We start from the raw sequence: 26,180 nt of genomic DNA, 5'->3' as shown, positions 1-26,180 counted from the left end.
CCAATAAGAAATATTATTCAGGCCATCTAAAAAAACTATAAAATGTTATTAAAGGACATAAAACAAGGTCTGAACAAAGGGGAAAATATATCACATTCTTGAATGAGAATATTTAATAGGATTATAAATTATAATTATAAAAATTATAAATTATAAAAATTACAAAAAAATTATATAAAATTTATATATAAGTTATATATAAAAATAATTAAAATATATCATAAAAATTTATATATAATACAATTGCAATCTTGATTCTATTGGATTTGGGAAGAATGTGAATAATTTGGGAATTTGAAGGTTGAATAAAGTTATGGTAAAATTCATATCAAAAAATAAGTTACCAAAGATAACAAAGAAAAAAATTTTAAGTATGTGAAGTGAGGGGACAAGGAACTTGCCTTACCAGCTACTAAGGCATACTATAAAATCACCATAGCACTAGAATCAAAATAAAATGGTATTTATTGGCATAGAGATAAATAAGTTAATGAAACAAAACAGAATTCTAGAAACAGATCTTAATTTATATGATAATTTAATAAATGACATATTTGGTATTTCAATTTGGTGAGTAGAGGTTGATTTATTAAATTAATGATGCTGGCACAAATGGCTATCCTGAAGAAAGGGAAGTTGGACCACCTCATACTACATATAAAATTAATGTCAAGTGAAGTAAAGATTTAAATGTGAAAAAATAAATCATTAATAATAATAACTTAGGGTAAATTTTAGGAGAATACACAAATGACTTACAGGATAATCTGTTAACAGCCAGAAAAAACAGAAAAAAGATGGGGACTCAGAATGTATATAGAATATATTTATACATCTGTCTCTATAGATAGATAGATAGATATAGATAATTAACCACAGAAAAAAATTTTAAATATGCAATTAAATATATTGTATAAATAAATCAAAAGATAAATGACACACTGAGAGCAAATATCTATAATGCATATTATAAAGGAAATTATCTGTAGATAAAGGCAATTATCCATAATATACACAGTGCTTTCTCAAATTGTTAATATAAAGAAAAGACCTACAACCCAAATTGAAGAAAAAGAGGTTATTCACAGAACATAACCAAATGGCCACCACATATACCAAAAGATGCTCAACCTCACTGTTAGTCAGGAAATGAAATAATTAACAACAAAATACCACCCTCAGTGAGGAAAAACATTTGAACATGGTAATATCCTACTAGGGGAGAAGTTGGTTAAAAAAAAAAATACTTGCACACTTTTGTTGGAAACATAAATGGTTGCAGCCTTTCTGCAAAGCAGTCTGACAATAGTTGTTAAGTAAAAAAAGAAATGAATGTCCTTCAACCTAGGAATCTAGCTGCCAAAAATAAATACATGGGTGGGTTAAATACTTTTTTAAGTCAACTGTAGCAATGTTCATAGTGACAAAAAGCAAAAGAGAGAGAGAAAAAGAAATGTCCATCAAAATAGAACTATTTGAAAGGTGATGGAAATTAAGGAAGGCATTTGTCATGATAAGCACAGGGTGATGTAAGGAACTGTTTAATTACTATATTGTACACTGGAAACTTATAGCACTATATATTATCTAACTGGAATTAAAATACAGACTTTTTAAAAAGAATACTAAGCAGCCAAAAAAAAACTATTTGGATAAATTTTTGTAAATGTATGCAATGAAATATTACAGTCATTAAAAAGAATGAGTTGCATAGCAGCTTTCTATATAATAGCTCCAAACTGGAAACAGCCCAGGTGTTGGCCAACAAGAGAATGAGCAAATTAAGGGTGGCATATTCATAAAATGGACCACTGTTCCAAAAACTCAAGAAGAGGAAGGGGTGAACAAACTACTGTAACAGTCTGGATGAATTTCAAAAACATCATGCTGTGTGAAAGAAGCATTACAAAAGAGTACATGTTGTAAAATTCCATGTGTGTGTGTGTGTGTGTGTGTGTGTGTGTGTGTGTGTGTGCTCTTTAGAGTAGGCAAAACTAATCTATGGTGGGAAAAATAAGAACACAGGTTGTCTCTGGGAATTGATCGGGAAGGGATGTGGAATACATAGGTGTATGCCTTTGTCAAAACTCATCATATGACACACTCAAGGTTAGTGGGTTCAATTGTGTATAAATTATGCCTCAAAAAAAAATTACTGAACACTGGCTAATGGCATGGATACAAAATATTTAGGGGGATCTATACTGATGTCTGCAGCTTACTTTGAAGTATCTTAAAAAATAAAATAAGATGAAATGATGGACAGTTAGAAGTAATGGAAAATGGAGGTTAACTACTGGAAGGTTAATGGTAGAATCCATGTAGTGGGCACAAGGTTGTTGTGTTTAAAATTCTTACCACTTTTCTTTGTGTTAAGATGTTCCATTAATCAATATGGGGTTGGAAGAATGAGTTAGATCTATACCAAATGGCTGAAGGGATTGCTACAGGGAGACAAGCAAGCTGTAGCAAAAGTGTACATAATAAGGTTCTATTTTAGTAAAATAAACAATGGCAAAAATACATTTCTGTGTATCTACTGAAACTATATGCTGTGTATAGTTATAAGGACATGAAGACAATTATATAAAGATGCTCAGTTCCTCAGGGACACAAGCGGGGAATGAGAGGTCAGTTCATGGTGAGAACAAAATAGAAACAGGGGGAATATTTCTGTATACAAAGAGAGACAAAGATGGTCACCAACACAATGTTGTTAGATCAAGGTGGTAGAACTCCAGACGATTTTAATTACTATCCTTACAATTTTCTATAGGGTTTAAAAAATCTTTTCTACACTGATCAATTATTATGTGTGCAATTTAAAAGCTATTTTTATTTTAGAAAACCATAAAACCAAACAAAACAAGAGAGCAAGAGAGACACAGATGAGAATTTTTATATCTTAATTCTTTTTTTTTTTTAACGTTTATTTTTGAGACAGAGAGAGACAGAGCATGAACAGGGGAGGGGCAGAGAGAGAGGGAGACACAGAATCTGAAACAGGCTCCAGGCTCTGAGCTGTCAGCACAGAGCCCGACGCGGGGCTTGAACCCACTGACCGTGAGATCATGACCTGAGACAAAGTCAGACGCTTAACCGACTGAGCTACCCAGGCGCCCCATACCCTAATTCTTAAATGGACCCCCAAATCACTTCAGCCTCAGGCCCCCAAGAAACCCTAGACAGTTCCTGCCTACAGGACGCAAACAAGTTTATCCTCTGCTCTCAGCTCTGAGGCCAGAACCAGCACAAATTGCACAGGATGAGGTACCACCAAGCTTTGTTCTCTGTGGTCTCCAACCTGCCAGAATGCAGACGGCCAGGAAGACTCCAGAAAGCTTGCTCTTGCGGCCTCTCCAAGGGCATCTAAAAGTCCCAACAGTCCTCAGAATTGGCAGCAGCATTCCGAGGGGCTTGTTCTGCAGACCTGGCCTGTGCGTGGTCACACCTAAGGCCTCTGCAGTGCTCACTGTCCCCGGCTCATCAGAGGGTCATCGCAGCCAGGAGACTGTGCACAAATGCGGGCCCAGGAAGGACAGTTCTTTGAAGGAAGGCTGTGGGGTTCGGGCATGGGGTTTTGCTGTCACCCATAGGCCCAGGGTCAGGGGACAAGCATTCCAGGTGGGCCACTGAGAGGAGAGGCCTCCACAGAGGGTACTTAACAGACCTGCACTGAAGAAAGCACCCCTTTCCACCCCCCAGAATCCTTCCAGGAAAGAGCAGGATCAGCAACGCCGGTGCTCTCAACCCTCAGGTCAATCACTTGCCCTAGGGCATCAGGCCTGGTAGAGAAGGCTAGAGAGTGGACCTTGAGAAGCCCAGGGAAGCTTTCCAGGGCTTCAGTTTTCTAGAATCTCCACCAATGGCAGGTGTCCTCCACATAAGTGAGACTCCAAGGAGCCCAGCAACTGCTCTCCTTCCCTCCCAAAAGAAAGGGTCACAGAAATGCTGTAGGCATCTTTAGTTAGAAGAATGCTCCTTGCTTTCATACTTTCTGCCTCTTTGTGAATTCCTAGCCCCTCTAATATGCCCTAGAAGGTTCAGGAATGGTGAGTGAAGCAGCAGCTGAGGGGCAAAGTTCAAGCAGGTGGCATTCTCAGAGTGGCACGCCTCCCGTTTCACTCTCTTCCTGGCAACAGATAAATACATCAATGTGGATTTGGGGACGCAGTCAACGTTAAGTACCTTTGCCAACAAAGTTCTTTATGCCCAGGCGACACCCTAAAACACATGTCACTGTGACAACTGGCCTTGAAATGGCTTTGCTTTGGCATCATTCTATAAACACCTTTCACCAGCACAATCTGAGTGCCAGTTTTCCCTGGTTCAATCAGCCCAACACTTAAAATAAATGTCTCAAATGACACTTATAAAATGGAAGTGAAACCTGACTACCCAGAGTAGTTAAGCTGTTCATCTTGCTGTGCTGTGTGGCATAAAGGTTAAGACCCCACCTTCAGGATGCAGATTGCTAGATCTTGTTATCTGCTTAACCTTGGGCAAGTGACTTACCTAAGCCTCATCCACAAAATGGGAGATAAATGACAGAGTAAGCCTCAGGGGGTGGTTGAGAGGCTTAGGCGAGGTAATACAAATAATGACTGAAAATTAGAGAGGAATCAACCAATGTTAACACTTTTATTATTGTTGATTATTTGTATGCATATTTTTTAAACTTTTTTGTCATTTTTCTAATATGTAAACTGGCTATCAGTGCTTCTACCTCCAATTAATTTCTGTCAGAAGATGATGGAGTTGTTTGAAGTCCTTTGGCCCATTGGATGGGATATTCTTAGATATGATAGAAAAATAATGAAAAATAAATTAAAGAATGTAACGCACAACATAGGTTTTCACAGAAAATATAATTTCTTAACAAGAAAATGGTATTTGTAGAACTTAGGGGTTTTTTATTGCAATTTAGTTTTTAACTATACCAGGTAAGAGGAATTACAAAAGGGGGAAAAAAAAAAAAAACTTTGGAAGCATGAGTTGCATTCCTTTGTCACTAATTAACTGTTCCGCTTATCTAAACATGCTCTTGCCTTTGAACCTGCACCATTATCTGGCCCTCGTTGTTGAAGACCTGACCCCATGTGTTCTCAGCTTCCACTGCAGCTGTGTGGAATGCTCAGTCCCAGCAGGGACCACATCTTATTCCATTCTATCTCCAAAGTCAGTGACACAGTAAATGTTTGTAAAATTTAAGCTAAAAAAATGGCTAAATGGGTGATGGGTATTAAGGAGGACATTTGTGTTGAGCACTGGGTTATATATAAGTGATGAATCATTAAATTCTACTCCTGAAAACAGTATTACACTATATGTTAAATAACTAAAATTTAAATAAAAATCTGAAGATAAATACATACATACATACATACATACATACATACATACATATGTACATACATAACCCTTGTTATCCTTATTTATTTTCCCCCAGCCATCTGGAACTCTGAGCTTCTGAAACACCCTCTCCAATGTAACATCCCTCTGTGAGTTACTCACACTTAAGGAACTAACTTCACCATCTGGCTTCAAAAGGAGCTGTTTAAGGGACTAGAACTTTTCTCTTACAGTATTGAAAACTCTACACCACATAATGTTCTCTGATAGGATGTTTTAAACATGGGTATTATCAGAGCCTACAAAGCAGGGCAAGAAATCTTTGAAAGGGCCAGAACTTACAACAAGCTCATCACAGGGAGGTAGAGAGGAGTTGCGGGGGGTGAGGAGGGGAGAGGCACATACGTGCCCCTTGGCAGGTTTTAGGGTTGAGTTTCAGTGCCACAATTCTCACACCTACAACAATAATTGGTGACAGCCTCAATCCTAAACCTATCTGGATCCTAGGAAGATTCTAAAGATGGACTCAGACATGGGGACCATAACCCGATCCCATCACTATAACCTAGATACATGGGGACCAAGGAATAAGTCTACTTATCAAGTCTGATATATGTCACATCTGCCACCTCAAGTGTGGCTTGGCCTCCAGTAACAGACTATTGACCTCAGTCTACATATTAAGTCAGAAATCCTAAACATATCCTTTACATTTAATGAATATCTACCCAACCATTTGTGCATGATGTAATAACAGAGAAAAATAGTTATTTTCATTGAAAAGATTTATGATGTGCAAATGTACATTGTACTGGGAAATTTGTAATGTAGCTTTATATAATCTCTGCAAACACTCAGGGAAACATTATTGTCGAAATAAAGAACTAGAAAGTGGTGGAGCTGAAATTCAAACTCAGCTTTATCTGAATCCAATATTCATGTTCTTTTTATTACATGACATGGACTCTCAGCTCAACTATTCCTGTGCATGGCACATTTGTCTTTGTACTTGTATTTTAACCTCCAAAGGGACAGGATTGTGTCTTAAGTTGAATAGTAAGTACTCTTTGCAGTACCCACACTAGTTTTTAATACAAAGTAGGTTTAGTAAATATATTTCAATTAATGTATGAGTCCATGGCCATCAGTTTCAGTAAAGCAATTTTGATGGAAAGCATGACCTCACAGTACCCATCCTACTTCCTTAAGTATGGGTTCACAGGTGAAAGAGTTTGCTCCATGTAAGAAATGCAATGTTGCACAAATTATGGAAACTGCCATCCAAACCAATTCACTGCTTCAGATGCCTTGTGCAGAGTCACAGTATAGTTCCACTTTCATTGGCTGACCTCAGCACAGGGAGTAGCCTAGAGTAACCACATAATGAGAAGTGTAGCTGATAGCTAGTTACATGCCACAGGGGACTGGGTTGGGCCTGAGTGGTTGGGCCCAAACTTCCTACCCCACTTCAACCAGAGCAATTCCACTACATTTGTCCCCAGCTAAAAGTTAACATTTATTGTGGTGTTACGATGTGCCAGGCACTTGTCCAGGGCTTTGTAAGTATTTCAATTTACCACCTTCCAACAATGCTATGTGATAGGTACAATTGCTCTCATTTTTAAAATGAGAAAACTAGATCTTAGAGAATTTTTGAAATGTGCTTCTCAGAATAAGTAAAGTGGTGAACCTGGGCTTTGAGCCCAAGAGTGTACTCTATATAGCATGTGCAAATAAAATTTCTTTCAATTACATTGAGCCAAGGACTTCTTTTGTGCCACTTAATTCCTTATTATGTTAAATCCTCTGACCAGAAGCCACATATAAGGGCTCATCCATACAATTTCTCCGGCCTTTAAAAATAAATAAATAAATATGGGCAGACAATGCATACTAAATATTATAACATTACCTAAAGAATATTTAATTATTTGGAAAGACATTACAGTATATATTTTTAATACTTCTATGGAATTTACGGAACAGTGTTGGGAATAGGACATTATTATGGAGCTATATTGGAGGCAGGAAAGAGTAGTGGTTCTTAATGGGGAGAGGGAGGAAGATTTAGTCCCCACCCACCCACCCAGGGATAGGCATTTGGCAATGTCTGGGGACAATTTTGGTTGTCATCACTGAGGAAGGGGGTGCTACTGGCATCTAGTGGATAGTGGCCATGATACTTCTAAGCATCTTGCAATGCATAGGACAGTCTTCCATAACAAAGGATTATCCAGTCTAAAATGTCAATAGTGTCAAGGTTGAGAATCCCTGAGAGAGACAGAGATGTAGGTGGGTCATTCCATAGGTAAGCAATTAAGTAGGTAGCTAGGTAGGTAAGTGGATGGATACATGGATGGTTAGATAAGACTGTGCCCTAGAAGTTACATTTGAATCAAAAGGCTGACTCAAAGTATCATGATTATCCTTCCAGTTTGGGGATGATCTTGTCTTCTGACATCATTCAAATTTAATGTCTTTCTAAGCATGTAATAATATTATCAGTAATATTTAGAAACAACTTATCAGTCATCCTATGGAGTAATGTGGAATCTTACAGAATTGACAAGTACTTATCATCATCCAAGATGTATAGTTATGTGAGAATAGAGGAAAAAGAAAATATAAAATGTTATTTAAAGCGTCTGAAACTATTTAATTAGAAAAGTAATGATGCTATTCACGGAAATAAAGGAGTTGGAAAATAAGACCAATTGTGTTATAGTGGCTTTGGACATTTTGAGTTTGAGATGACCATGGTATATCCAAACAAAGATGCTTGGGAAACAATTCAAAACATGGGACTGAAACAGAATAGTTCTAAGATGAGAGTCTCAGCTTTGAAGTAATAGCTGAAGTCATGAGACAAGAAAATTGTTTACTGGGGGCAAGAAAGTGGCAACACTGATGGGAACACTGGCTTTGGAGAGCATCCCTAGGGAAGAACCAAGAGGAAAGGAAGTCACTAAAGGATTAGAGGATCAAGAAGCTTTGATGTCACAAAGGCTCAGGGAGGAGAGATTTTAAAAAACAGGGTATGGTCATCAGTACCAAATGCTACAAGGAGTTCAAGAGAAAAAAAAAAGGTGGAGGAAAGATCAGATATTTTGAAATATCAGAGGAACAACAGATACAGATAATTAAGGAATAGGTAATTTTTAAAATGGAGACATTCTAGGTAGACCAATTGTTTCATAAGTGTAACAGTGCTGGGAAGCCAATTTGGATGATATTCTTTCCCTAAAATGTAAGCTATTTAAATGTGTTTTTTAAAAAGGTTGGGGAGACTCTTAAATATGGGGAACAAACAGAGGGTTGCTGGAGGGGTTGTGGGAGGGGGAATGGGCTAAATGGGTAAGGGGCATTAAGAAACCTACTTCTGAAATCATTGTTGCACTATATGCTAACTAACTTGGATGTAAATTTAAAAAATAAATTAAATTTAAAAAATTAAAATAAAAAAGATAATAAAAAAATAAAAAGGCAGGGGAGGGTGTAGTCTATAAAAAGTAATCTCAATTGAATAAATTGTTCTTCTATGAATAGAAGGAGAAAGAAAAGAATGATTATAACTATTTGAAATGTTAAACTAACAAGGAAACTTTACCAAATATACATTAGCCAAAAATGATCAAATACCTAAAACAATCAAAAATTTTTGGGTCTATTTCCAATTACCAAAAAAAAATGTTGTAAAGATAACTGGACCAAAGAAAGCTATCTCAGTGTGTATTATATTAACATCTGTAAAAGTTGTTCCTATTTTCCTATTCAGATTAGATTTTACAGCTTCCAGGAGAAACTTACGCAAGATGTTTGGCATGAGCTTGCCAATCAATGCTTATATGTTAAAAGCAAGAGTAATGTATTAGCTTAGTAAATTTGCTTTAATTCCAAGGGGGAAATGGTAGCACTGACCTGAAATGGTTCCAGTGCATGATAATCTATATAAAACAAAAGTGATGCAATATAATGACTATTGGTGATAAGAATAGCAGAGTAACTTGTTTGCTGCTTGGCAAGACATGGCCCTAAGTTCAATTACATAAACATCCTTTGTAAAACTTGTTACAGAGTCAGGAAACACAAATCCAACTACTGTAATTACAAAAGAATTTTCCACATTCTTAGCAAAATCCAGAAATCTAGGTCAAGGATAGTTGTCATCCAGATTTAACTTAAAATAAAACTATATCTATTCATTTTTTGATACCCACATTAAATAAACATTAAATTAAATTAAGTTAAAATTAAATTAGCTTAATGTACTTTATTTTCCTTATAATTTTATAGCTATCTTAAAATTCACAGTATAATATATGACTAAAACATGAGGACACATAGCAAAAGGAAACACACGCTTACATTTTTTGGGGCACCTAGGTGGCTCAGTTGGTTAAGCGTCTGACTCTTGGTTTTGGCTCAGATCATGGTCTCACAGTTCATGAGTTTGAGCCCCATGTCAGGCTCTGCAGAGCCTGCTTGGGATTGTCTCTCTCTTGCTCTCTTTCTGCCCCTCCCCAGCACACGCTGTCTCTGTCTCTCTCAAAATAGATACGTAAACTTAAAAAAAAAAAAAAAAGCTTACATTTTAAAAGGCACAGCTTCTTTGGGTGGGGGGAACATGTATAGAAGATAGAATATATGTTTGAGAGAAAAATGAGGACTTGGAGATCATATAATTCAAACTCCACCTCTACCAGTTTGTATAAGATTAGCAAACTAAGGCAAACATTAGTGAACTGCCTAAAACATTCCTTTAGCTCTGATTTTAAAAGGAACTAGAACCAAATTTTATTTTATCTTCAATATAATTGTATTTCCATTCCTGAAAGTTATCTCTATCGGTGGCATAGATTTGGTCAATAATAGTAATAATATAAATACATACATACATACATACATACATACATACATACATACAACAGCAATAATAAATCTTGTTCTTTGCCCTAAGTCATTTTTAGTAAAAATAGTGATCATTTTCAAAACTCTTGATTTCTTTTGTGAGCTCTTCAGAGTAAGAATAAGCTAATTGCCCTCATTCAGCTTCCACTAATGGAGATAGAGAAAAGGGCTTCCTGATTCCTAAGTGCTCTGCTGGAGGCCCGGCTGAAGATGAGAGACAGAAAGTAGTAAATTTCCTTCCCAACCTCTGGCCTACAAAGCAAAGTGAGCTAGTTGCAGGGAATATGGGATTACGGGGCTTGATTTGGTTGAAATCCCAAGCACAATGGCCATGATACAGAACTTTGAAGAATCAGGCTAGCAGTGGGATTGACCACAGGGGTCAAGGTACGCTCAGCAAAGAGATTTATCAATTCTATTTGATTTGTAAACTGAACATACATATCAGGGGAAGTCCCCATCAGGAGAGTCTCAAGGCAAAGGGAGTAGCTTCACTTTGTCACACCTTTCCTTTAAAAAGGCCTGATAGTTTTCCAGTTTTCAGTGGGAGTGCCATCAAAGAGTATGTGCTTCACATGAAGCAACACTACTAGAATCAGTTACATAACAAACCTTGACTTGAACCCCAGCAAGATACCAAAAGCATCAGACCTCTGCTCTCACTGTATCAGATGGCATCACCACTGAATAATACCCTAAAACCACAAAACATTTTATTTCCTTTCACACAGGATTCTACTCTTTGGGGCTTGAATACCAAATGACAGTGACTTCCAACATATAGAATGACAGTCTTTCTTTTTTTTTTCAATCAAGTAATTAAAGATAAATGGTATTCTCTATCATGCTCAAATTGTCTTATCACTTTAGCAAAATTATAAAAACCTTTTTGTTAAAGTGACTAACAGTGAGTGCTCTAAGATTGGCCTCTACCATGTGATCATATGATGCTGTGTTTTGTCAACTCTGTCATGCAGAAAAGGGTCCTTAAAAAAAACAAGAAGAAAACCTACAAAATATGCAAATTACACTGTATTTAAACTTTTAGACTTATAACATTTATTAACATAGAAACAAGTTATGTGTTTTCAAACTGACTCACCTTATCAATTGATTTATAGTCCTTAAAATAGATCAATTATCAATAAATAAAGGGCAGCATTGGAAAGGAAAATGGGAGGAATATGCTGAATTATCAAATATATTTGATGTAAAAACTACTTCTTGTACTTAAGAAAATGCATCAAGTTGAACAAGCCAATTCTATCAGTGCTTTATTAAATAAATCTATGCAGTGAAAATGTTTTAATGAATGGAGAAGAGTTATAATCACTTTATAAATTACTGTGAGTCAAATGGTTACTTCCAAAGCAGAATTTCTCAAACTGGGTCCCAAGGGAAAGTAGAGATATGTATAGGTGTTTGGAGGTAAACAAAGTTTCCATAGTTAGGTAACACATTCTGTGTACTTCTCCCAGAGATTTCCAAGACACATTAATGTATCAAGAGTCTATTTGACCACAGAATCATGTGTCCCTGAAATTCCTACTAAAACTCCAGTGGGTCTCAGTTTCCCTGGACACTAGATGTGAAACATTATTCTGAAGTCTCTAAAAACAATCCATTCTATAAGCAGTTTGAAGAGTTCACCTTTTCAGTAATGGTTTGCTTGGTAAAATCTTTCCTCAAGGATTTCTGCTCAAGTATGTGTTAAACATCAAAGGTTAGAGTTAGCAAGGTTTGAACCAATGAAGGTTTAAGGACATAGGTATACCACTACAGAAGTGGTGAGGAAATCCCCATATTGGCATACTTCTCTGAACACACCTCATAACCTTTCTTATCTATGCCCACCCCTCCAGCAAACATCTACACATGGCCACTGGTAAGACTGTGAACTTCCTGATGCTTGACTTAGTGCTCTATCCTCCCATCCTCCCTCATTTCTACACCTTAAACCATGTCGTTCTCCCACTTGAAACATATAGTTGGTCCCTGCTTTTCAAAAATCTCCTTTTGAAAAGAATCTGACATAGAAATCTATGACTCAATTATCCAGTAAAACTTTAAATGCTACCTCTCCTAAAGATATTCATATTTAATAGCAAATAAGTCCATCCCTGGTTAAAGAACACATAAAATTCTAAACTAAAAGGAACATTAGAGATGAAGCTAATGGCTCAAGATCACACAACTAAGTAGAAATAACATCAGACAAACATCATCAAAGTCTCTAACTTAAGACTGACTCTAAAAGACTCCATGATAGTGTTACTTCCAAACCTGTGGAAACTGAAATCCTTTGATCAGCTTTTCTCTTTGTACATATGTGGGGAGAGAACAGAAATTCTAGACCTCATAGTCATCCAACAAGTACCCACTCTGTTTTTGTCACTGTTCCAGACACCAGGGACATATTGTAAACATAAGAAATGAATTCCCTGCCCTGTAGACCCGATATTCTACTGGTGAAAACAGAATAATGAGCAAACATGTAAAATACATATAAAATGTAATGTCAGGTGGAGGGGCGCCTGGGTGGCTCAGTCAATTAAGCGTCCAACTTTGGTTCAGGTCATGGTCTTGCCATTTGTGAGTTCGAGCCCCATGTCAGGCTCTGTGTTGACAGCTCAGAGCCTGGAGCCTGCTTCAGATTCTGTGTCTCCCTCTCTCTCTGTCCCTCCCCCCTCATGCTCTGTCTCTCTCTCTCTCTCTCTGTCAAAAATAAATAAACATTAAAAATATTAAAATATAATGTCAGGTGGAGATCAATGCTATGCAGAAGATAAAGCAAGATAAAGGGAGTGGTGAAGGGCATTCTTTTAGATGCAATGGTCAACAAGGTTTCCCTGAGAAGGTGAAATTTGGTAAAGTTCTGGATTATACAAAGAAGTACATGGAAAGGCCCAGGAAAAAAATCTCCCAGGCAAAGGGAACAGTGAGGGTAAAGGAGTTAAGGCCAGAACCAGATGGGTGACCTCCATAAAAGGTAAGTGTCTAATGAGGAAGCAGGATTTGAGCCTGCAGGGCTTGTGAGTCATGATTGGAAATCTATACTTGATTCTGAGGATGATGGGAACTCCTGGAGGAGTCTGGTCAGAAGAGTGACCTGACTTTAATGTGCATTTTTTGAAGGTCTCTCTGATGCCAGTATGAAGAAATCAGACTGGGAGACTGTGTGGGAACAGAGTGGAATAACAAGATCAGTCAGCAGACCATTGCAGTAAAACAGAATAGAGATGATGTCTGCCTGGACCTGGGAAAAGGGGGGAGGGAAGGAAAGGAGACTGAATTTCAGAGATGCTTTCAAGGTAGGGGTCGATGGGATTTAGTCTACATTAAGCATGGAGGGGGAGGAAAATAAAGGAATCAAGGATTAATCATATGTCAGAGCAACTGGTGCTAATCCCTGAGATGAGAAGAATGGGGGACAGAGGCTAGGGTGAGGTGACAGGAGTACAAAGTTCTAGTTTAAGCATTTTAAAACTTGAGGCACCTCATACAATGTCTGTGTAGAGAAGTTATGTAAACAGTGTGGTACACAGTCTAGAACTGGGGGGAGAACCATATGGAAAGCAACAGAGGGCATTTGATTCAATCAATGGCATTTCAGGCTATATGAGACCTCCTAGGGAACAAAGGAAAGTAGCACAGAGAAGAGAGCCAAGGCCTGTGTCTTGGACATGCTAGATTTATAGAGTGGAAAGAGAAAGGGTACCAGCCAAGGAGACTGACAGGAAGCTATCCATGGAACCAAAAGTAAAAAGAAAAAAGGAAAAAAAGAAACAAACAACAACAAAGCAAGTTGCATGTTCCAGAAGCCAAGGAAGGAAGAAGAAAGTGAACAATATCAATTATGTCAACTGCTATTGAATAACAGAATAAGATAGGACTGGGGACTGGACATTTGACTGGGCAATATGGAATTCACTGAGGAATATGTTAGGAATAGGAGAAGTAAAAATAGTCCACACAACTGTTTGTAAATTTTTCTGTGAAAAGGGAGAGAGAAATAAGGCAGCCCCTGGCATGGGGGGTGAGTCAGGAAAATTTGGGGGGTTTTTTGTTTGTTTGTTTGTTTTGTTTTCTTTTGGTTTTTAATGGAAAAAAAGTCTTGGGATGACACAAAAGGAGAGGGGAAATTAATGACGGGGGAAAAAGAGGGCTCAACTGCAGGTATAAGCTCTTTAAGAATGTGAGAATAGAAAGGACCCAGCACACAATAAGGGGATCATCATGAGAAAGACACAGAGATGTTCATCCATAGTAAGGAGAAGGAAAGTACAGTATCTACACACAGGTACAGGCAGTGAGCTACTTTTAATTTTATGGATTCTATTTTCTCAGTCATGTAAGAAACCAGATCACCAGCTGAGAATGAGGATAAAGAGAGACACTGTAATTTAGGGGAAGGAAAGCATGAATCAGACATCTCAGAAGCAGGAAATCAGGCACTCACTTGAGAGCTTTGGACATAAATGGAAGCAAATTTGTTCTGTTCCTTGGATACAAGGTGGAGTAGGGCAAGCTTGGAGTTAATCAGAGTTTTGCCAGGAACATTGAAAGTTCATAAAAAGAAGTATGAGTGGTACACAATGGGATCTAAGCCAGCATGGAAGTGAGGTTGTGCACACATCAGTGTCAGGGAACCAGGGTGGGGGAGAATGATGAGTGGGGTGACAGAGGAAGAGGGCTGTGAAGATGACAGTGGCAGTGGCAAGGACAAAGTCATTGATGATGACACATCTAGGGAACTACCCTGAAAATAGATGGCTGAAATGAGGTGGATGGAGAGGCTGATAGAAGTAAAACCATCCAAGTATGGAGAGGCCAAAGTGTTGGAGAATCATCCACATAGACTTGAAATTGCCACAGGTGGAGATGTGAAGAAGAAATTCAGCCAGCCATATCAATCTTCGGGGAATAGCCAGAGACAAACCAGGAATCCTGAGAACATAGAGAATGGTACTGAGAATGTGTATTATGTTAAGTAAAATTAGTCAGTCAGAGAAAGACAAGTATCATATCATATGATTTCACTTGTATGAGGAATTTAGGATACAAAACAGATTAACATAAGGGAAAAGAAGCAAAAATAATATAAAAACATGGAGGGGGACAAAACATAAAGACTCAAATATGGAGAAAAAATAGGGTTGCTGGAGGGGTTGTGGGAGGAGGGATGGTTTAAATGGGTAAGGGGCATTAAGGAATCTACTCCTGAAATTATTGTTGCACCATATGCTAACTTGGATGTTAACTAAACAATAAATAAATAAATGCATAGATACATAAATACATAAATACATAAATAAAAAAAGAACGTGTAGTTACAAGGAGATTGGGAATTTTAGGGCAAACAGGAGACATGGTGAGGAAGCAGTAAGGAGGAGCAAGGTAAGCATTTACCTGCAACTCCAGGCCTAATGCTGTATGCGGTTGAAGGGAAAACACAGCCACTATTTGAGCAGTGTAGGATAAGCAATGTCCCTGTGGACCTGCAGGCTTCAGGTAGAGCAAAAAGTGAATTAATAATGGAACCAGAAGTTTTAGAGCGCAACAGAGGAAATTTTCTCAAAGTCATATGCCCGGGGTTTCTCAATCTGAACACTATTGACATTTGAGGCCAGATAATTCTATATTGTGAAGGCTGTTCTGTGCATTATAAGATGTTAAGCAACATTTCAAGACCTCTATCCACTAGATGCCAGTATCACACGCGCGCACACACATACACACACACACACAAATTTGACAACCAAAAATATTGCCAAATGTCCTCTGAGAGACACAATCACCCCATTTGGGAACCTCTGACCTAATGACCCTGGTGACATTCCCCTTTAACCCTATTAGGTACCTAAGCTGAGCCATGGGAGAGGAAAAAAAGTACATCCTTGTGAAGGACTACCTTCTTCCAAGAACATACATCAAATTTTCCTGTATTACCTTATTACTGTATTCAAGTATTACCCCTGTTTCAGAAGCAACTTAAAGAAGACTACCTAAAGAAACCACTATTTGTTCCACATTTTCTACTGGCCCTAAACACTATGGTAGAATTGGTTCACTGTAGATCTCTCTAGTATATTCAGTACTTACAGCTAAAATTTCCAGGATGCAAACATAAGCCAGAGAATTACTATACAGTTCTCTGCAGGGTCATATGAAAGCCTGACACTGGGTTTTCCAGAAAAGACTAGCCTTATCCCTAAAATTACTCTGCAGATTCTGCATGGAACAGTATAACTCACTACCACATTCGGTGAACTTGTGTGAATAAATGACAGTAGGACAAGCACACAGATCTTTGCAAACAGTATACTCCTGAGCCATAGGATGGCAGAGTGCCTGATGGTTGCACCACTACAGTACCATCATTGTGTAACCTGGCTCTCCCTGTGTCAGGGAACTAGTCCAATCCAGAATCGCTGATTTCCAAATAACAATGTAATCACCTGTAATCTATGTGTTTAAAAAAGGAGAAACCACACACATACAAACACAAACACACACCATTTCCTTGAAGTAACCAGAATGACAACCTCTAAAACAAATAGTCTCCTTTGGGAAGATCATTTCACCAAGGTTAACCATTGATGGGCTGGGGTGATTGATCCCATTGTACACTGGGTGCACACACTCAAAGCTAAGAATTAAAACCCCATCAACAATTCGTCTAAGAGATTGATCTCCTCAGGACCTGCTCAAAAAAGAACAGATTCCTCAGAGTGCTGTAGTCTAGTGGTGGGAACATATGGGTGGGTGACCTACATTTATGGAGAAACTGTACTTCTGCCCTTCTCAATGCTCAAAATTCATTCTGTCCTCAGGATTTCATTTGAATTCACACTTCTGACTGAGGATCAAAGCCCACAAAAAACATATCAAATGGACTTAGATATTCAGTAAATGCATCTCTCCCTGTCTTGCACCTTTATCTGCTGGTTAGTTGGATGGTCACTGAGACCCAATCTTACAGAGGCTGGGCAAGAAAAAATGACTATGAAACCAAAGAGATCTACTGCACCATTAATGAGCCACTCTTCAAAGAGGAGCATGGGAGGTGGATTGCCAGCTGAAGCAAGGTCTGGGAGGCTCTGTGACCTTTACATAGCTGTGCTCTCCAGTCTTCCATAATTCCAGCTGGCTAATAGTTTTCTACATATTTCCAGTCTGGAATCTCCCAACTTTCTCAAGGAGGGCATAGCACTGTGGGCAAAAATTGTAGGGCACTGAAAGCATTTTTTGCATCATTGCCCCCTTTTTATTTTTTTAAGTTTATTTATTTTAAGAGAGGAAGGGGGAGGGGCATAGAGAGAGAGAATCCCAAGCAGGCCCCATGCTGTCAGCACAGAGTCCAACGTGGGGCTCAATCCCCATGAACTATGAGATCATAATCTGAGCTGACATCAAAAGTCAGATGCTTAACCAACTGAGCCAGCCAGGTACCCCTTGCATCATCCCCCCTTTCATAAGGCATACTTTCCAGATGAACCCACTAGCAATGCTTGGCCAAACACTTTGTTCCTTTGCAAGGCCTTAAGATGGGGAGGAGTGCCCCTCAGCTGACTTTACTCAGCTTTACTTTACTTATTCTGAGCAACCCTGTCCTGTCTTACTTCCTTTCCCTGTGTGGAAACTGGGAGGTTGGAAAAGACAAAATTCTTCTAAAAATAATCACTGTAAGCAAAAAGAAGAACTTTTAAATCTGAAACAAGAATTAACCTGAAGGAAGCTAATTTGATCAGAGAGCAATGTGTTCGTGCAGAATTCCCAGGATACTTGAAAATGAAACTGGTTTCCCTGAGCTGGTCACCAGATTAGGAACAAGGGTATTTCTTCTTCCACTCATTCCTTCAGTTAAACAATTTATCAACATGCATTTGTTGGCACCTGCTATGAATCCAGCTCTGTGCCATGGATTTAAAATAGGAGATAAATGGGACATTTATTCTTTTAACAAGACTTGAGTGTCTACTGTGTGTCAGGCCCTAAATCTACAAAGGCTAATGAGACTCAGTCCCCGCTGATAGGGAACTCAGTCTAATAGGAATGGTACATAGGTAGACCAGTTTCTCAACCTCAGCACATTTGGCATTTGGGGCCAGATCACCCTTTGTTGTGGGGCTGCCCTGTGTGTCGCAAGATGTTTTGCCACACCTCTAACTGCTACCACTAGAGCACCTTCCCGCCCAAGTTGTGACAACCAAAAATGTCTCCAGATATTGCCAAATGTTTTCTGGAGAACTAAATAGCTGCCCCTAGCCCCCTTTGACAACCACTGACATAGACAAATATTTGCAATATAGTCTAATAAATTTTGGGGTGACTGAGTGGCTCAGTCATTTAAACATTCAACTCTTGATTTTGGCTCAGGTCATGATTTTGCAGTTCATGAGTTTGAGTCCTGCATTAGGCTCTGAGCTGACAGTGTGGAGCCTACTTGGTATTCTCTTTCTCTCTCTCTCTCTCTCTCCCTCTCTGCTCCCCTCCCCCACCCTCGCTCTCTTTTTCTCTCTCTTTCACAAAATAAATAAATAAACATCAAAAAATAATAAATAAATAAATTTAGTCAATAAATAAATTAGTCATATACAAACTGTGGTTGTCACACAAAAGAAAACCTAAACATGATTGTCTAAGAATGGACTAAGAGGAGATGATGTGGAACATGGCCTTGAAAAGAAAGTAGGAATTCAATGGGTAGACAGGAAAGCCTAGGGGCAGGGTGGTGCCATTCAGGCAAAAAACAAAAACAAAGACAAAAAACAGTGTGCATAAAAGTAAAAAAGCAAAAAAAACAGTAAGCACAGGTAAAGTATAAGAGATGGTCAGTCTAAGAGGCAGCTGGATGGAAAAGCAGCAGCCAGATTACTGAAGGCCTTACCAACCACAGAAAACAGTCTGACCTCCTTTCGGCTGCAAAAGATGGATATGGATGGAATGTTTTAAGCAGGGCTATAAATGAAGAAAGTTAATGGGGTTTTTGTTGTTGTTGTTGTTGTTGTTGTTGTTTTAATCTCACTGACAGACATTGCCATTGCTCTAAGGAAAATTGAAATCTAGTATGGAAAAGAGAAACGTTACAAACCATGTAGCCACATCCCATACAGATACAATAAATAAAATAGTACAGAATAATCATCATTAGTGTGCTAAAAAAAATTAGCAACTCATCTTATGTATAATATTAATGTTATTGTTTGTATTATTGCTTTTTTTTTTTTAATTTTTTTTTTCAACGTTTATTTATTTTTGGGACAGAGAGAGACAGAGCATGAACGGGGGAGGGGCAGAGAGAGAGGGAGACACAGAATCGGAAACAGGCTCCAGGCTCCGAGCCATCAGCCCAGAGCCCGATGCGGGGCTCGAACTCACGGACCGCGAGATCGTGACCTGGCTGAAGTCGGGCGCTTAACCGACTGCGCCACCCAGGCGCCCCATTGCTTTTGTTTTTAATAAAGCAGCTGCTTGTTCTTTCACCATCAGTCTGTGAATTTTTTAGTCAGAGACAGATGTCAGTTTCTCTCTATGTCCTAATACCTAGTAAAAAGCCTGGCATGTTGCAAAGTCTCAGTAAATATCATTAGATGAATGATGTTCTAAACTAAGGATCAGCAAACTTTTGTAAAGAGCCAACTAGTGAATATCTTTGGCTTTGCGGACCACGTGGGTCTGTGTCCCAACAACTCAGTTATGCCTTGTTGTGTAAATGTAGCCACAGATTGTGTACTAATGAATGACCAAGACCCTGTTCCAATAAAACTTTATTTATAAAAGCAGACGGTAGGCTAGATTTAGCCTGAGGGCTATGGTTTGCTAACTTCTGCGCAGACAAAAGTAGTCTTGATGTGTAAAAGAGGGGCAAATACTCAAGAATATTTTTCCCAAAGTAAACATCCCCACAAATACAGAAAAGACATCCTGACTCCAACTAATTGATCTGCTTTTACAGACACATGTACCCAGTTGCTCTAATAAACTCAAAGTGATAGAGTACTAGAGACAAAAGAGATCTAAATGAATCCGTTTCTTATTGCTAAGAAAAGGAGTTCCTCATAATCCAGAGTGCCTACCTCATAGTGGCTAATTTGCTCTGACACAACATATGTGGGGGAGAAATATCAAACGTAGAGACTTCTAGGTGCAGAATTCTTGTACATCCACTGCCTCATTTTTGTTAGAAGTGATCCAGGGAGATACTCTAGGATTAGAAATAAAGCATTCATTAAGCCAACCTAAAGTGGGATGTTTGGCAATACCATCCTATCTTGCATCACGCCCAGTGCCAGAGGGCTGCAGAGCCAGCAGTGTCTGCACTTAATAAAAGCCAGGGCCACTCAAAAGGGATCCAAAAGATGCCAGGAGGGAAGGAGTGCCTAGTACCTAACTCAGCCATGTACATGTACATAAAGCAAAAAATAATCTATTGAACTTGGATTCATTGATAAGGAGAGCCTAAACACCAGCAGTCTCAACAATGGCATTCCTTTAATAACATTACATCACAAGATTCAACTCAGGAGACTTTTAAGAACCTACTTACTGATAATTTGGCAAAGAAATGTCTCAAAGTACTGTAATTTGGTTCCCAGCACAAAGCTGACTTTCTAACACAATACTAGTTACAAGGTCTGAATCTCTGAAGTACTTAAAGCTCACAGTCTAGCTTCTCTTCCTAGCCTCCCCCCAAGATAAAAACAGTCTTTATATTTCCCCTGTTTTACAAATAAAAAGACAAAGACAAGTGGAGCTGACATGGACAATAGTCCTTCCTAGTTTGTGCAGGGGCCTGATGCATCTCTCTACCAGCTGAGCCTGTCACTGAATGAATTAGGGACATTTTATGGTCAGAGAAATGTGTGTTCTTTATTGATTTAATTTTTGTTGTAATCTTTGGGGTCGTTCCCATTCAAAGGTTCGAAAGTAGCTAGATAGATAAGACAACTTGCAGAAATGGCATTTCCAGTGAAAAACATAATAGGAATATAGGAATCCAGTGTCAAAATTTTCCTCAAAACAGTTCCAAAGTCAGAAAGGCAGTTAGAAAGTGCTATCGAGGTAAAATCCCAGGTGCCTTCCAAAACAGGACAACAATATAAGATGCTATCTTCCCTCTCCTGTCAACAGCTCCTGATTTGTTGAAGCGAACCACCCCTTTCCTTAATGCCTTGGTAAATCCAGGTTAACAAACCAGCACGCCCATCTTACATAAACTGCTTTACTTAAACCTACACGTCCCAAACTTACAGTCAAGTGAGAGATCCTCACTAGAAGCTTAGAACAAGTTAACATGATAATCCACATTTTGATTGAAAAGATTTTTATGTTTAGATGGCAACCTCAAAATGGGATAGAAGTAATAACACAAGAGGGGTGAATGTAGAACTACTATGAACCAGATTGTGAAACCGCCCAATACTTGAGGGGCATTTTAGACTCTGTTCGCAGTATCTACACGAAGAGTTAATATTCTTCATGCACACGGCACTGGTCTCCCACCTTGGAGGAGGGCTGGGAGGGCTGGGAGACTGGGAAGACTCTCTGGGAATAATCCATCCCTGGAGGGCCTGGATGGTTCCAGGTGGTTGGGCTTTGTTCCTAAGTCTGTCTGGATTTGGGCATACTTTTCAGCAGAGGGCATGACACCAACTGACCTTTCTTTTAGGAAAAATGATTGAAGATGTGAATGAGAAAGAGGTTGAAGATAGACTGATGTTGCTTTGTGACCTTATACAACTCTACAGAATACTTTAAATTCTGAAACAGACACAGGAACAAAAGTTGATATTAAATATAAAATTAAAAAGGCAGGGGCACTGGGGTGGCCCAGTCAGTTAAGCATATGACTTAGGTCATGATCTTTTAGTTGGTGAGTTCAAGCTCTGCATCAGGCTCTGGGCTGTCAGCATAGAGCCTGCTTGGGATTCTCTGTCTCCCTGTCTCTCTGCCCTTCCTCCCACCTCTCTCTTTCTCTCTCTCTCTCTCCCTCCTTTCTCAAAATAAATAAACTTCAAAATAAAAATACAAAAAATAAAATAAAGTAAAAAATAAAAAAGGCAACAATTACATACACTGGTGAGTTGTTTCTGCACATAGAAAATAATATGTAAGGTTAGGCCTTGTCTGAACACTGGATCTTAAATGTTTTAATTAAAATATTTTTTATGACTACAAAAGTGGTACATGCCTAGCTAGGATGAGGCTGGTACTGGACTCCAGGCCGAGGTGCAGCATATGGAAGGGCTCAAGAAAAAACAGCACTCAACACCCTCAGAGGTAGAGAACTCCAGGTAAGTGGTATGCTTGCAACAAAATGCTGGAGGCGGGTGTAATAGGACCATGAGGACTGAACCTGCCTTGACTCTCTCTGACAGAGGGGACATTTGCCTGCTACATGAACAGTCCTCACAACAGTTCTTCCGAGTTCACTGACAGTGGTTCTGTGAGCATATCAACACCTGAAATGCAATCAGTGTATTCAGGTCCACATGGTAAACTCACTCAAAGTCACTTGGGGCTTTCTTCATCTCTCTCCATGATGTCTGGGCTGGATTACTTCTCAGTCACCTTGGTTCTCTTCATTTGGGCATGAAGATAGTTCTCCCTGATGGAGAATACAGAGAAGGGTCAAGTAGCTGTCTTCTCCCTACTCTGTCAGCACAACTCTTGCTCCAAGCAGTGGCCTGGCCCCCCTCAATCTTCTCTTTGTTCCAAACCAATAGCTGTTGAAAATACCTTTTTTTATTCAGCTCTTCCTGTTTTGTAAGCCTCACTGCCTTGGGGACTCAGCCTGCTCTTTGGTCTGTGCTTCTTCTTTGCCTTCATCTTTGGGGATATGCATCCTCTTCCAGATTTACAGATTATTTTTCTATCAAAGCCCACCAGAAAATTCTTAGTCCAGTCCCCTTGGATTTCTTCATACCTCAGAGGAGAGCACACATCCTTGGCCATCCAACCAAGTGGCAGGACTTACACAGTCTCTGAGCTGATTCCTCACTTTCCATGCCTCACCACCTTCCCACTTCCTTGAAGGTCAGACTGTCAACATCTGCACCTGGCAAGGCTGTACCCGTTCATCCAAGTCCATTCACTCCATTTGTTGGCTCTATTTGGAGGCATCTGGAACCTCAGTGATCAGAATGGAAGGAGAATCTGGAACTGGAGGCATGTGCAGAAATACATAGAAACTGAGGAGAGGAACTAGGGCACCCACATGCAGTTCAAGCCAGCATCAATGCCCAAGGGGGTGTGGCTGAGTAGGTGAATTATGAGTACAGTAGGTTCTAGGAAATGATATCATCCCAATCAGTTTGAAGGAAGATCTCAGGAACCATTCAAGTAAACAGTTCTGTGTACCATCAGGAAAACCAACAAGAGTTAAGAAAAGTTAGCTTTTATGTAGGGGAGCAAGATGGAGGGCATCTGGGCAGGCCCAAGTTTAAGGATCCAGCTGACACAAACAGGGAGTTATTAAAATCATCAGGATGGGGGAAGGGGAAATTTTCCTGCTACCAGAAATTTAAGTCAAAATTATCTCAATCACCCCATGACTGTGATAGTAAATGCACTCCTAATATTCTTTATCATTTCTATGATTTCCTGAGAAAGTTCTGTCCCACAGATGCCTCAGCCTCTAGAACCTTCATATCCTGGAAGGAGTCACACACATCACAACCTCACACCATGGAGTACCTTCCTCCATTCCCAAAATAACCCATCACTCAGATCATGAACATACACATTCAGTAACCCATGCAGACATTTCTGTGGAGTCACTGAAAGTCACCCCAAGGATTACCTACCTCTCGGCTGCCTTCTTACCCTCTCTCCATCTCCGCTCTCCCTTCAATGTCTCCCCTAGTCTTACCAGGACCCTCTGGAAGTTCCAAATTCTTCTTCCTTGTACAGAGCAGCTTCAAGAGAACCCTTGACTTTGAGTGCTGGTACCACCCAGAACCAGCTCAGTGACATTGGCCCAGTCACTTACCCTCTCTTAATCTCAGTCTCCCTAACTATAAAATGGGAATTTTCAAAGACAAGAAAACAAATAAGAATGTGGTTTTTTTTTAGGGGCTCCGGGGTGACACAGTCAGTTAAGGGTCTGACTTCAGCTCAGGTCATGATCTCACAGTTAGTTGGTGATTTTGAGCCCCGTGTCAGGCTCTGCACTGACAGTATGGACCTGGAGCCTGGAGCCTGCTTTGGATTCTGTACCTCCCTCTTTCTCTGCCCCTCCCCCACTCACACTTTTTCTCTCTTTCTCAAAATATAAACATTAAAATTTTTTTTAAAAGAATGTGCTTTTTTCCTAGAAAAATAAAAGTAAAACAAAAAAAAAACCAAACTATAAATAAGAATGATGGGTTTTTTTCTAGAAAAAAATTAAAAAGCAAAACAAAACAAAACAAAAACAAAATGAGAATTTTCATAATACCCACTCTTAGTTTCAAATGAAAACCCCAAGGAAAATGCTAGCACAGCGTCTGGCACATAGTAAGTACTTGGTAAATGTTAGGTATTATTATCCTTAATATTAGTTCCTAAAACCATATGATCTTGAAAACCACTATGCATCCTAAAAGCCAAGCAAGTTACTTTGCCAAACGAGGCAGAAAAAATATTTCTCTACTTGTTACCTGGAGAATGAGGGATCCTCACAGAACCTGCCAAGGCACTGAAAGTTTAAAACACACTCTCGGTGTGTGTGTATCTCTCTGTCCCTTCCTCTCTCTCCTTCTCTGTCTCTCTCTCTCCCTCTTCTGCTCTCCCGGCCTCTTCCCTCCCCCCAACTCTCCCTCTGTCTCCCTATCTCTCTATGTGTCTCTCTCTTTCTCTTTACCTTTCCCACTCTCCTACTCTCTCTCCCTTTCCCTCTCTACCTCCCTCTGGCATCCTGTGGATCTTTATCCTTCATCAGCCATGCTGATCTGTCCTTATTGTTTACCTGCCCTGACCTCCCTCTCTCTCTCTCCCTCTCTCTGTCTCTGTCTCTCTCTCTCTCTCCCTCTCTGTCAGCCTTTCTCTGTCTCCACTTTCTTTCTTTCTGTCTCTCTCTCTCTCTCTCTGGCTGACCATTTTCTTACAAGAGCAGGACTCCTTGTTCTCAGTTACCTGCAACAGTCCTGTTGCAGTCCTCTGGACTCAGCTCTGCTCATCTTGCAGCAACTTTGCCAACATTGTCTCATGCAGACCCCAGGCCTTTTCTTCAAATTATAAAGGCAAAGACATCATGGCTCAGTTTAAATGAGGTATCCACACTTGGTGTGCTTAGCTGTGGCCAAAGGAGCAGGGCAATCTGGCACAACATGTTCCTAAGCCCACCTGTTGGCAGGAAAATGAGAATGCATGCAAGCAAAGCCTGTGGCTGATAGCCCACATACATTTATCAAAATAGGAGTCCTGGCCAAAGCTGCCATGTGCAGGCTGGGTATGCAGAGCTGGGCCTCAATCACATACCAGCCTCTGGGCTTCACCTACCAGTGGTTCTGAGTCTACACATATTCTCCTGCCATGTCTGGAAAGTGAAGGGCATTGGTGCAATTCACTAAGCAGGCAAGCATGCAACAGGAAGGAAGGCACTGAACCTCCAAATCAGTGTGTCTCCCCCTCATAATTCCTTCCTATGTAGCATTTCCCAAACAATGTTTGAAGAAGCAGATATTCATGAGTCATCGCCAAGTTCTCCTCACCTCACTTCTTTTAAAGGACCCCTTTGGCAGGTAGGTTTCAAAATCAAGGTCTAATCCCCTGGGAGAGTTGTGCACATTAGCACACAAAAGCTCTGAAAAGTCCACAGGAACAAACCTAGCATTTCCCATACATATTTGACAAAAAAACAAAACAAAACAAAACAAAACAAAACAACAACAAAAAAAACCCTCTTTTTAAGTAGAACACCTATTAATATCATATGT

This window comes from Leopardus geoffroyi, chromosome B2, assembly GCF_018350155.1.
Source record: "Leopardus geoffroyi isolate Oge1 chromosome B2, O.geoffroyi_Oge1_pat1.0, whole genome shotgun sequence".
Taxonomy (NCBI): domain Eukaryota; kingdom Metazoa; phylum Chordata; class Mammalia; order Carnivora; family Felidae; genus Leopardus; species Leopardus geoffroyi.
The sequence above is the reverse complement of the archived record's forward strand: the minus strand, read 5'-3'. Positions refer to the sequence as shown.